Source organism: Durio zibethinus, chromosome 9 (assembly GCF_047325235.1).
Source record: "Durio zibethinus cultivar Kanyao isolate XHJ-2024 chromosome 9, ASM4732523v1, whole genome shotgun sequence".
Taxonomy (NCBI): Eukaryota; Viridiplantae; Streptophyta; class Magnoliopsida; order Malvales; family Malvaceae; genus Durio; species Durio zibethinus.
This window is the reverse complement of record NC_143170.1, coordinates 2,696,354-2,708,924: the sequence shown is the minus strand read 5'-3', so window position 1 is coordinate 2,708,924 and position 12,571 is coordinate 2,696,354. Positions and strand designations below refer to the sequence as shown.

Genomic DNA, 12,571 nt, shown 5'->3' with positions numbered 1-12,571 from the left:
AAATCCCTCTAATAGAAGTAAAAAAATTAAAAATTGTTTCGAAAGTAATGTTTGATTTAGTTGAAATTAATTTTTTTCTTATTCGATTCGAATCAAATTTGTATATTTAAATAATATATTAAATTTAGATTAAATTTTAGATTGAGATATAAAAAATTAAAAAAAAATCAAATCGAATTAAATTTTATATTTTTATTAAATTTTATATATTTTTAAATTTTTAAAAAATAAAAATAATTATTTTATATGCAGATATATTTAAAAATTTATTAAAATAATATATAAAAAATTTTAAAATTTAAAAATCAATAAATCAAATAAATCAAACATTTAAAATTTGATTTAAATTTAATTAATTTAAAAAAATAATTTAAATTCAAATTAAATTTTAAATATTTATAATATTTTATATTATTAAAAAAATTAAATCAAATCGAATTTTATGCAATTATTATCACCCTATCCTTACCCTCTAACAAAAAATTAGCTTTGTGAGCGGTTTAAAAATTTTTGAAACAGATACATGTGTTACACGTGACAGAAACAGAAGGTAAACACAGTAAAGAAAGAAGACAAAGAGGTAAAATAAAATACTTATTAAATTCCCTCTTAGGTGAAAGTTGAGATAAAGTACTCTTATTAAATAAAATTTAAAAGTGCTCTTATTAAATAAATAAAATTAAAAAAAGAGTTTCTTGTAAGAAAAACTCCAAGCTGAACTGGTTTGAGGAAGGGAATTCATTAAATTCAAAGGTTGCCCCTTTTATGTCCACATTCTGAAAAAACCACAAGAACGATAGGTCATAAAAGGAAACCCAATTTAACTCAACTCTGTTCTGGTTGGTTGGGAAAAAATATCCCACAGAAAATTAAATTTTTTTTTTTTTATAAAAAATGAAATTCCCAAAGAGAAGGAGAAGACAAACAAGGCCCCAACTTCACAAAAGAGAAAGAAAGAAAACGGTTGGAAAAATAATGAAATCAAAGGCAGAAACATGAAAGTGATGCCAAAACTAGAACCTTTTCAAGGCGTTTGTAGTTTACTCTCCAATCACCTGTTCGTGACGCGCAGTGTCAGATAGTAAATGTTTTTCGTACGTAGGTCTCTTGTGTGACCTCATTGCACCCGTTTCTATCAACATGCCCCCACTTTCATTATCCCCCACGCTCAACTCGACGGCGCGTGTTAGCTCGTCATTTCCATACTCTCTCTCTTGTCATGTACCCCTTATTTCTCTATTTTCCTACACGTTTAACCTTTCTCTCTTTTCCTTTCGCTTAGAAATTTCTTCTGCTAAAATAACCAAATACCCAATAACGAGAAAAATAGAAAAAAAAAAAAAAAACTCTGCATGGAAAGTCGCGGGGAAATCAAGATCCGGCCAGGGCCGGCGGATTTTCCCGGCTAAATGCAGGAACCCGTAAAACGTGGTTGTTTAGATAATCCACGGGAAGAAGAAGAAGAACAACGTCAACAACAACCAAGAGAAGAAGCTGAAACTTTCAGTGAAACTACAAAAAGAGTTGCCAAATTTACCTTTTTTTCCATTTAAGTCCCTTTGTAATGGCTGCCTCGACTAATCCAACAACGACTCCAGTGGAATCAGTCTCAGCCGACGAGTTAACAGCCAAGGCCGTAAACAGAAGGTACGAAGGGTTAGTCATGGTTAGAACCAAGGCTATAAAAGGTAAAGGAGCTTGGTATTGGGCTCATCTCGAGCCCTTGCTCGTTCATAACACTGATACCGGACTCCCCAAAGCTGTAAAGCTCCGGTGCGCTTTGTGCGACGCCGTTTTCTCAGCTTCTAATCCTTCAAGAACAGCTTCAGAACATCTAAAGAGGGGAACTTGTCCCAACTTTAACTCTCTTGCTAAACCTATTTCTTCTGTTTCTCCATCTCCAGCAACGGTGGCAACAGCAACCGCAACTCAAAGTAATAGAAAGCGAAGTTCTTCTTCGGTTACTGTAACTACCACTGGCGGAGTCCTCGTTGGCTCGGGTTCGGGTTGTTCTTATCAGGTTACTCCGTTGGCTATTGTTGATCCTTCAAGGTTTTGTGGGGAGTTAGCTTACTCGCATTCGCCAGGGGCGGTTGCCACGGCGAGTGGTGGAAGTTTTGTGCCACAACATCAGCAGCATTTGGTTCTGTCTGGAGGGAAAGAGGATTTAAATGCTTTGGCTATGTTGGAAGATAGTGTAAAGAAGCTAAAAAGTCCTAAAACTTCTCCTGGGCCAACATTAAGCAAGTCCCAGATTGAGTGTGCAGTTGATTTTTTAGCTGATTGGATCTATGAGTGTTGTGGGTCGGTTTCATTTTCGAGTCTTGAACATCCAAAGTTTAGAGCTTTTCTTAATCAGGTTGGATTGCCACCAGTTTCAAGGAGCGAGCTTGCTGGCACTAGATTGGATGTTAAATATGAGGAAGTGAAAGTTGAATCCGAGGCAAGGATTAGAGATGCGATGTTCTTTCAGGTTGCATCTGATGGGTGGAAGGTTAAAAACTTTGCTAGTGGGGAAGAGAGCTTGGTGAATTTGACTGTAAATTTGCCTAATGGGACTAGTTTGTATAGAAAGGCCGTCCTTGTTAGTGGTTCTGTTCCTTCTAAATATGCAGAGGAGGTGTTGTGGGAGACGGTAACGGGAAATTGTGGTAATGCTGTGCAGCAATGTGCAGGGATTGTTGCCGATAAGTTTAAGGCTAAAGCATTGAGGAATTTGGAGAATCAGCATCATTGGATGGTTAATCTTTCTTGTCAGTTTCAGGGTTTTAACAGTTTGGTTAAGGACTTTAGCAAGGAGCTTCCTTTGTTCAAGACAGTTACTGAGAATGCCTCGAGGCTTGCAAATTTCATAAATAACACGAGTCAAATTCGCAGTAGCTTTCAAAAGTATCAGTTGCAGGAGTATGGGACTGCCGGGTTATTGAGAGTGCCCTTGCGTGATCATGGAAGCTTGAATTTTGGACCTGTATATACAATGATTGAAGATATATTGAACTCATCTCGGGCACTTCAATTGGTTTTGCTTGACGAAACATATAAGATGATATCCATGCAGGATCCAGTTTCCGGGGAAGTTGCAGAGATGATTCAAGATATGGGGTTTTGGAATGACTTAGAGGCGGTGCATTCATTGGTTAAATTGATTAAAGAAATGGCTCAAGAGATTGAGACAGAAAGACCACTAGTTGGGCAATGCCTGCCACTTTGGGATGATCTTAGAACCAAGGTGAAGGACTGTTGTTCAAAATTTCACATTGCAGAAGGGCCAGTAGAGAAAGTGATTGAAAGGCGGTTCAAGAAGAATTACCACCCGGCTTGGGCTGCTGCATATATACTTGATCCACTTTATTTGATTAAAGACACGAGTGGGAAGTACCTTCCTCCATTCAAATGCTTGACACCTGAGCAGGAAAAGGACGTTGACAAGCTGATAACCAGGCTTGTATCTAGGGAGGAGGCTCATATTGTTCTTATGGAACTTATGAAATGGAGAACAGAAGGGCTTGATCCGGTATATGCACAAGCTGTGCAGATGAGGGAGAGAGATCAAGTCACTGGAAAGATGAAAATTGCTAATCCCCAAAGCAGTAGGCTTGTTTGGGAAACTCATCTTACTCAGTTCAAGTCCCTAGGGAAAGTTGCAGTTAGGCTTATTTTCCTCCATGCAACTTCATGTGGATTCAAATGCAGTTGGTCTTTGTTGAGATGGGTGGGTGCACATGGGCATTCAAGGGCAGGCATGGACAGGGCTCAAAAGTTGATATTTATCGCAGCACACTCCAAACTCGAGAGGCGGGATTTTTCCATGGACGAAGAGAAGGATGCAGAGCTTTTCGCATTGGCAAACGCTGAGGATGACGTGTTAAATGAGGTTCTTGTTTAAACATCCTCAGTGTAACTTTTTTCTCTTTTTTTTTTTTCCCATTTCTTTGGAAATTTGAAAATTTTAGGAATTTTTGAATTCTTTTTACTACTTTTCTTTTTCCCATTTTGTACTAGTTTAATTACTCTTTAGAAGATTTTGGGAGAGCCAGGAGGGAGGAAAAGGGCATTGATTGGGATTTAATATTGTATTCCTACCACTGCTCAGCCTCGCAGTTTAAGCATTTTCCCATCTTTTACCCTATCATGATTTTGGGGCTTTTGGATTTGCTGAAAAGAGTCTTCTTGTTGTAAAGATAGAGAACGCTGCATGAACAAAAGTTACAGAACAGGAAGAACATTGTAAAAATTTTTTTCCTCTAGTCTTTTTTATAAAAAATTATATCTATAAAGGGGAAAGATTTATGATTTCTCTTTTGGTTTTATGAAACATATCTTGACTCTATTTTCTTTTGAGGTTTGCACACAAGTCATATGCCTTGAACATAAAGCAATTATACACTATGTGCTGTTACCTTGAGTAATATTGAAACTTATGTGATCCGATTTGGCATGTATGCTACCTTACATATGTGCCTTTTTGTTTATGGCACTCATGATATATGTTTAGGACTGCAATGCATGTTTGTATAGATGATATTATTTACTGAAATTTCTATATTCCACTTACAATCTTGCTTTAAGACTTATGAGCTTTGATTGTGCTCTTAAGAATCCGAAAAAGCAATTTCTATTGTACTCCAGTTCACCATTTTATCGTTCTTGATGAAGTAATTAATCTTGTAAAGACAATTACCTTTCTGTCTGAAAAAATTTGTTACATTGTTTCTTTATTTAGATCTTAAATTCCAACTGAACTTTTGTAATTGATAAAATGTACAGCTGGTCCCTTATTTTCAATATTACTTGAAGTGTGGATCCTTTGCATGATCATCTCATTTCCTTTGCAAACAAGCGTGATCAAGACTCTGTCTTTGTGCTATTTCACTCATGTCCAATTCGGATATCTTTTTTTTTGGTATTTCCAATTTGGATATTATTTGCTGTTTGACGTATGGTAAAATGATTGGGGAGGTTTTGCTGAAAACCATTTCACTATTTATGGTATTTGGTACTTGAATTGGCGGTCCTTCACATGCCCATCTAGAGGGTCTTTCAGCAGACTGAAGTTGGAATGAAGGTCCAAGTTTAGTTTCGTTCTCTCAATCAAAACAGGTAGCCTCGACCTCCCTGCATCCGTAGCTTGTGATTCAATAAAGTGTTTTGACAGGTTGAGAACCTAAATCACATCCGAAGTACAGTCTCTACTTTTCTTAAGTGTTAGGATTGGCTCGTTTCTTCTTAGGATTATATGGTTGTGTTTACTACTATGTTATTTACTTGTTGAACGTTAAACTAATGAAATATATGTTAAAAAACACTGATAAAATCAATGATTGTAAGTTGAACTTGAACTGAGCGATGAACTTAAATGTCTTTTTCTGTTGGCAGAAGCATGTGACAAAGATATTGTCGGACTGGAAAGACCGCCATAATATGGTTGGGTGTTATTATTGTTGGACCATGATTAGAGAGGAATTTGTCTGGAAGGATCGAAGGACGTGAAGTTTTTGGCAGAGAGGTGTCTTTTTGAAAGAGATTCATCTAGCCGGTTGGGTGGATGGCAAGCCGTATTTCAGTACATGGGTCAGTAATCTCGGAAAGACCTGAGACCAGGCCTGTCTAGCTGGAGGAGCACTTCTAACTGTTTCCATCCCATCTACATCTCTCCAGTTTTTTTGTGTCTTTGGGAGAGTGGATCCCCACCATGAAAGAGGTGGAAGTCTTTTTCCAAGCTTTGGTTGTCCAGTAGCGAGATCAGGTTTTTCCCATCAAATCATCTTTGGGGTAACTTATCTTTTAAACATTCCTAAGGTCATGATGTTCATGCAGAGTCTTTGCTTGATGCCCCCCGTGATTTCGAGAAAGGTCTCAAAGAGGGCCTAAAGCAAAGGAAGATTGTTGGCATGGAGTGGCACAGAAGATGCTTGAGACTACAACGATTTCAAGCTGATCCATTGGTTCCTCATGCCTCGGCAATTTTGAAAAACTACAAAATTTAACCGCTCAAGTTCTCTGGTGGATTATATATATCCTACTCCAAAATCAAAAACAAGATTTGTTATTAGTGACTGTAAAAAGTGAAATGAAAAACAAGAAACAGTTCTAACATGTTTTGACTGATCTATACGAATCTTTTACAACTCTTATAATTAAAACTAGTTTAGTTTTGATAATCATCATTCTATTTGAATGATTGATTTTTTCAGCTCCGCATAGTTAATTAACTTGGTAACCGAAATGTGTTTCGCGCTACACACTTGGATAATTGAATCGTGCATTCAAGATTTTATTCAAAAAACTGTTAATCCTTTGTTCAGGGAAAAAAAAATTGCTCATCAAGAAAAGCTGGGGGAGATCACACATGCAGTTTGAGTAAAAGAAGGAAAAGTAAGCGAAAAAGCGAAAGGCAATGAATTGCAGAGTGGAGTGCACACACATCCGAGGGAAGCAGATAAAGGAGTCATTTGACAATGGCTGGTTATCAACCATTGCACTTTCTTCCAATTATAGTAAGCTATCGCTGTTGCATGTTGCAACCCTTCATGGAAAACAATCCAAGCATATAGATTTTTCAAGAAACTATCGGCTTTCCATATAAAAACCCCTTGAAAAGCACTTTGAACTCTCCCTTTTGGCTTAATGCCTCGATGGAATTAGATTCACCCACCAACAGTTAAAAGAGGTGAAAAAAATATATAAAAATCAAATGGTCAGTCACCTTAATTGTGACGAAGAGCGTAGAAAAGTGCAGTGAATTTATTATTATTTTTTTTTACCACTCATTGGTCTCTTCTACGAAGTTGTAATTGCTGATAATTTAGTGGAGAGACAGAATTTCCTGAGCTGACTGCTCACCAAACAAAGTTACTAATCTTTCTTCTCTTTTTCTCTCTCTGCGTATGGTATGCTTCACTCCACTCATTTTTGTTTGGTTGAAAGGAAAATAAATATAATGATTAGTATAGGACGACGACACTCTCTTTATACAGGAATCTTTGCCTCTTCCAGTGCTTCTCATCATACAACCTTTCTTTTTTTTTTTTTCACCTTATTCTTGGTTTCACTCATTGAAGTGCTCATTTTCTTTGAACTTTCACTACCATTAGCAACCTCCATAGCAGTGTCTGAAGATAGAGCTGGCACATATATAATTAAAATGAAACATGAAATGCAACGAAAACGATCAAAACATTGAGTCTAAGAGCTATGTTAAACACATGGCGCTTGACTATTAATTAGAAAGAAAATTTCTATTTTATTTATATTTCAAATCTTAAGTAAGATTTTGACAGGGAGGTTCTCAAAGGTACTGGCTGAGACCAACGTAAATGCTAAATATTCTAAAAAGTCATGTGCTTCACCCTTCATTACTTAACTCTAAACTTGTATATTTTACTTGACTCAAATGGATAACTATAATCTTTTTCAATTTAGTTTGTAAAAGTCACTTTAATATGATTTTTAATCATTTATTTTTTGAATACGTATATTTTATTTTAATTTAAAAGATTAAATGTATTATTTATCTTTAAAGTTTTTGTATTAAAAAAAATTTATATATTTTTATTATATGTCACCAAGATCATATGGCACGGGCGTGGACCACCAAATTTGATTTCTTTGAAAGAAATCAGCTCATTTGCTATCAAATTAACTCGTGAAGTTAAAAAAAAAAAAAAAAACTATTAATATTTACTACTATTTTAAATTAAGCAAGTTGCTACCAATAAATTTGTTAATTTTTAAATTAAATTATTAAAGAACATAGTCTTTGTGGGCATCGAAATCATTGCTTGCTTGCTTCTTCACCTCTTTTCAATTATAAAAAAAGCTTAACAACCGAAAAAAGAATGCACTTTCTATCATTTCTACAAAATTTTGGAATGACGTTGTTTAAGAAAAGCTCAAATCACTGACGTTATATCAACAATAAAAGTCCTCGGTCATTTCAATTTTTCAACCCCACGAAGTCAAACTTTTTGAAAAGTAAAAAACATTAGAAAAAGCAACTACATTTATTATTTATTATTTATCTATTTTCTGTAAAAATGAAAATTAAAGGAAATAAATAAAATTTTAATTACAATTATATTTAAAAAAAATTGAACTTGATAGAGACAAAGTTACGATGTTTTATTTATTTACAAAAATAAAAAGTGTTTTAAATTTGTATAATAATAAAATTACTACTAAGCGAGAAGCTTTGGGTGTGTCACAACATGGGCATTTCTAATACTCTCGTTCGTAGTAGGGGTCTATTGGCAAACACAATCATGTTTTTGATTCGAATCGTCATGATTCGAAAGCCCAACTTTGATGAGTGATAAGCCGTTTCGAAGCTGTCCAAGGCTTTCAACGGGACCACGTGTACGGCCTTGATGATAAATAATAACATCAGATATTGACTGTCGGCACAATAGCTTAAAATTGGCCCCTACCTAAATGTGAGGAAAAAAATAAAAAATTATAATATTCGATTTAATTTAAGGTGATTTTTTTTATTTGATTTAGATTAAATTTAAATATTAAAAATATATGAAGTTTGAATTAAATTTTAAATTAAAAAATAAAAAATAAAAAAGAATTGAAATATATATTTATTAGTTTTGACATATTTTTAAAATTTTAATAAAATAAAATAATTATTTTATATTTAAATATATTAAAAATTAAAATTAAAATTAAAAATTTACCGAACTGAATTGATCAGTTCGATTCAAATTATATAAAAAATCGGTTTAAATTCGGTCTAAATCGTTATGATCTTTACCCTTACTCCGAAGGGTTCCGTCGCTGTTGAGTGTTGTTTGTCTCGCAGTGCCTTGGCAAAATCAAAAACCAAAGCGAATGGACTAAGGATAGGGTTCAGACTTGAAAGACCAAGTCAGAAACTGACAATCACGACAACCTTGACGGAAACCAAAAAAAAAAAAAAAACTTTTGGTCACGTGGTCAATTACTGTGTTTGGATGATGATTCGTGGGAATTGGATCCAAATGGTCAATGTCCGTACTATTTGACGTAACACTTTTTCGACATCTTACCTCACTTTATTATTCTCAAATATTATTTTGAATATTACAAATATTTTGCTGTTTATTTTAAATTTAGAATACCTATAATACCCTGATTTCTAAAGTGCCAGTGGCAAAGTTGTTTTTTTTACATATTTGTTGTGACAAAGATTATCATAAGTGCTTAATACGAGGTTTGTAGTAATGGACTGAAATTCAAAAGAGGGAAAATCGTGATGATAGAATATGTTAAATAATATAACTTTTAACCCTTGTGAACTAATTTTCATTATATTTATTTTATATGTATTTATTTATATTCATACGTATATGTTTATATATATATATTATATTATATTTATAAAAAAAAATTTTCAATTTATTCTATAAAAAGTCTTATTATAATTATTTTGTCAAAAAAATTTAAGAATTATAAAAATTGATAAAGTGATTAAGGTTTAAATTTAATTTACAACTAAATTCGAATCTCACGATATCTTATTAGTAGAGAATTTATAAATTTAAAAATTTTAAAAATAATGTTTAAATTTTTTTATAAATCAATGATTTATCTTAAATTTAAAAATGTAATAACTTCCTTTATTCTTAAAGTTTGATTAGATTTTGGTATCTATATGTACAATGCTTTATTCAAATTTTTTTTTTTTTTTTACTTATTCAATGCCGTTAATTTAGAGTAAAGGAAAAGGCACAACTTTCAAATCATGTGCGGTTTGATAAAGACACAAATTTCAACTTTTACTTTTTTTTTTTTTTTAATTTGGTGAAAGAACAAAGAATGATTTCAATGAGACTATTGTTTTCATCATCTAGAACTACAATGTGCCAAAGACTAAAGAGTCTCGTCCTGTTATTTGTCTTGTATATCAAGTAGTTTCCCCGGTACAATCGTCTTAACTAATTATTACTATATCAAATCTTAACCACTTTTCTAAATAATTATATATAAATAAATATATCATTAAAATAAATATTAAATTTATATATTAAATTTAATTTAATTAATTCATAAGAATATTCATAAATATAAATCACAAAGCACGTGCGAACATTCAATGAATTTAAAACTTATGTCATGATGGATTGTTATTTATGTTTCTACACTAAAGTTGCAGTTACAACTTAGCTTTCAATAACAATAAGCGAAATCATTGTCACTATTTTTTTCCACTTAATTAATCTATAAGCTATTATTAGGGCAATTAAATTTCTTAATTATCTTCTTGTGCTCCATAATTACACAATTATACAAGTAACAACAAATAATTTTAAATAAAATAAAATATATTAAGATTGCTTAACTTAACTATTCATAAAAATTTAACTAACACTAAAAAATAATAATAAAGAAAAGGGTTTCCATCACTTGTTTATGGGTTTGTGTTGAAAAGCGATGGGTTTTATTTGCCTTTGATTTATCTTGTGGGGGCAAATCTCCAATTAACATAATTTGATTTAAAACCCCTTATTTTCCTTTTTTGTTTTTTTTTTGCCCTGCTTTTTGAAGAGGTCAATCTTGCTTTCATTGATAATTCCTTCTTTATGAGTACAATTGTTTGTATGGGTAGCCTATGAATACTAACATTAAGGCTATAGGATTTGGGATATATCTCTAATAGCAAAGCACTCAATAGTCAAAACTACCCTTTATCTATTGAGTAGAAATTCATTTTGCAAGGGTATTTTTTTCATTTCACATAAAGCAAAAGCATTGATCATTGTTGACTACTGTATAAAATCTCAAAAACAAGATTCGGTGGGTTACGTATATTCCCAGTTCATTCGCTTGCTTACGTCAAAAGATATTTGATTTGATTGGATTGACTTAACTATTTTGGAATCATTTCATTTTTTTTTTTTTTATTTTCCACATACTCCAATTGGGTAATGTAATTCATAAATGTATTAGTGTTACACATGATTAGAAATGAGATGCAAGATTTAGAAAATAAAAAACAACTTGTTCTATGGGAATTATTTAATTTCTTTAAAAATTTTTTTTTTGACATTGGCCAACTTGTAACAATCTAATGCCTTTAAATTTTAACAATGCAAAATAAAAGAAGATTAGCATACAAGCAAAGTGAACTAACATATACAATACTATCTCATTAGCATTAAATTAACCATGTTTGATAAGTACAAAAACAACTAGCAATTAAACAAATTTACGCTTTTAACTAAAATTTAAAATTTAAATCAATTGATTAAATTATTTTTAAGATAATGTATGCAAATTTAATTCTGGTGTGTTGTAAGTGTAATTAGGCAATTATTTCAACTTGATTTTTTCTGCAGTTTTTGTAACATGTAAACATTAATTACTCATTTTCCCATGTTTGGCCAAACACCGAAATTTAAATCATGATGTGCATACTTCTCAAAAAATTTTTTAAAAAAAAATCATGTGCTTACTTTTCCAATGATTAAGCAGACTTTTGTAATATGTTGGGTAAAATGTATGCGTTGATTAGGGCACTGAAAATGGGTTTTGCATGATTTCATGAATTATCTTTTTGAATGTTTAGCAGAATAATTTTAAAATGATTATATGCAAGGGCCAAAGAAATGTTAAATTAAGCATGGAAAGGGATTGATGGGATGAATAATGAATTGTTTAATAGATTTGTTTGTTTGTACATAAAAGATTAAAAGAAAAAGAAAGGGAAGAACTTTTGTTTTCATAGTCTAGCCATCAGAATATATTTCTGTAGTAGCTTTTATGTTGAAATTCAGCTTTATGTTATTTAGATCTTCACTGTATAGAAATGCCAATGCCTTTGGAATCATATATAATTACAAAATTAAACTTGAGATGCCAAGGTCCTTAAGTTTTTTTGTTGGGAGAGTTACTTTGAAATGGAACAATCAATCTCAGCGGTCTGGCCCTCGCAGATGTAGATGAAAGAGACTAGCTAGTTTATTGATCCTGAAGGGCAAATATCAATGCCATGGAAGTAAATTGATGGCCATAGAAGTAAATCAAGAATGATATTGGTGGAATCTAACCTGGCGAGCTTAATTGTAGCAGTTACTGAGGCAGAAGTATACCAGACAACAACTTGATATAAGATCTATAGTTTCCATTACTACATTTACAGTAACACCGGCCAAGGCCTCCATAGTCCATACTGCCTTGGCAGGCTGATGATCATGAATGATGAACTTGTCAATGAATCCATCATGATCTACTAATTCTAGATTATGGAGTTATTAATCGAGGGAAAAGTGACATTAATGATTGATCTAAACAAGAGAAACAAGAAAGCGAAGCAGACAAAAGAACAGAAACTAAAAGGGTTTAAAAAAGCTATCCAATTAAGGATAATGTTATCTGTATAATAATTCTAAATAGTATCCATGAATCATGATTTCGTTTCATCCAAGAAACCAAGAATGATGTTGAAAAACCTTTCAACCCCAACCGACAAGAAGAACAAACGCATGAAAAGTTTGAAAATTTTCTGGCAATTTGAAAGTGACTGAAAGCTATGTCACTGCAGGCACCTAATTAAAAGTTTAAGAGTTTAGCTTTAATGAATTTCACT

At 32.7% G+C, this 12,571-nt stretch overlaps 1 pseudogene; it reads left to right on the top strand.

The window, feature by feature from the left end:
* The first annotated feature begins 1,248 nt into the window (after window positions 1-1,248).
* LOC111315412 (uncharacterized) lies at window positions 1,249-4,646 on the top strand (annotated as a pseudogene).
* Window positions 4,647-12,571: the final 7,925 nt, after the last annotated feature.